Below are 1,923 nucleotides of genomic sequence, written 5' to 3'. Positions count from 1 at the left end.
AGCCTCGAGAAGCACGGGAAGCTTCAGATATTCAAATAGCTTAAAGCCTCTCAGAGAGTTAGAAACTGTCAGAATAAAACTAGTAAAAGATTTCATTGATGAGCCAATTTTTATTGCCAAGTTTTCACATCCCCTGAATTGTATTCTTGAATGTGTATTAATTAATATAGTTGGTATGTAGAAAAAATAAGTAGTGGCCTTGGTGTTAGTAACTTTAGACCCTTAAGGTAATAAATTCTTTCCTTTGTAAACCCATTACACATCCACCCTATAGTAACGTAATCTTATCTTCGGAAGATGGTGCCAAACCTTAAAATAATTACTCTTAGAGAAAATAAGTCTTTGTTGATAAGTCCTTGTCAAGAGTCATAAAATGTTAATAGGCCTCTGGCCAGAAGATGATGTAAATCACCTAAACCATTTGTATACGATAAATTTGCAGGAAAGAAACCCTGGTTGTTGATAAGCATCAATGACTGCTGATTTTGCATACCCTACTATCCTCTATGTGTAACTTAGGGTATAAAAGCCCCTGTTGAAAATAAAGCTACGGGCCTTGCTCACCAACGCTTGGTCTCTGCATGTCATCCTTCCCTTTAACTTCCAGCTGAGTGTTCATCTGGAGCACGGATATCCTCTGCGACCATTTATTTGCCTGGGCTTCTAAGAGCCACTCGAGAAGGTGTCTAAGGTGGGGCACCTTCTGCTATTCGAGAGGACGCCTGTGGCCTCCGTGGTCAGAGCTAACCTGGTGTCACGGGTTATATTGATTTTCCGAGTAAACCAAGCCATTCAGCTTCTTTTCTCCACTGAACTTTCCTACTGAACTATCCTCATTCTATTACTCTTTATTATCTCTAATTAACATTTGAATAGGTCGCCTAGCCATCTCTCCTTCGAATACCCTGGATCAGCCGGGGCTGGACCCCGGCTGGTGGCGCCCGAGACAGGTTTTTCGAAGGTAAGCTCCCCAAAGCAATTAGGCTCATCAGCCCTATTGCTCCCCCGTTCTCAGAACAACTGGGTCATCAGCCCTCTTGTTCCCCCACGGAGCAGTTTGGGTCATCAGCCCTACTGCTCCTCCCTTGGAACAGTTTGGGTCATCAGCCTACTGTTCCTCCCCCAGAACAGTCTGGGTCATCAGCCCTATTGTTCTTCCAGTGTTCGGGACGGCTAGGACCCCACTCAAGGTTGCTGCGGCCCCCCCTGTAGGATAGACAGGGCGAGAGGAGTGGGAAGTGTTGAAAGTGTTAAAGTGTTAGACTTAGAGAGAGAAAACAGTTTCTGAAGTTAAAAGGCCAAAGAAAAGCCTGATCTTTTGATAGCTAAAAGCAAAATCTTTTACTATACTTAATTTTCTGACATGGGTAACACTGAATCAAATGAAAGACAGCTCTTTATAGGAGTAATCTTACAGTTATTAAATAAAAGAGGAATCAAAGTTAAAAAATCTGCCATTCAATCATTTTTTTCATTTGTACAAGAGCACTGTCCCTGGTTCCCAGACGAAGGCTCTGTTAACTTAGATGTCTGGGAAAAAGTAGGAAAACAGCTAAAAACTTACCATGCCGAACATGGCTCAGAAAATGTCCCTAAAGACGCTTTTTCCTTATGGAACATCATTAGAGATGTCTTAGACCCTACCCCCGATTCAGAAAAAGTACATCTTAAAGGGGATAGTGAAGAAAATGCTGTAGCTAAACCTGCCCCTGAATCTAAAAAAGTAACCTTTAAAGAGGAAAATGAGGTCGAAACTGTAGTTAAACCTTATGAAAATGAGAAAAATGAATACCCACCTGACTATCGGCAACTAAGAAAAATGTTAGCAGCCATGACTACTCAGGAACAAGTTAAAGTTAGGGATGAGAAACAAGATCAGCCTTCCCCAAAAGGAAAAGAGAATTTAGGCGAGATAACAGCTAA

Source organism: Bubalus bubalis, chromosome 10 (assembly GCF_019923935.1).
Source record: "Bubalus bubalis isolate 160015118507 breed Murrah chromosome 10, NDDB_SH_1, whole genome shotgun sequence".
Lineage (NCBI taxonomy): Eukaryota > Metazoa > Chordata > Mammalia > Artiodactyla > Bovidae > Bubalus > Bubalus bubalis.
Note: the sequence above shows the minus strand (reverse complement) of the source record.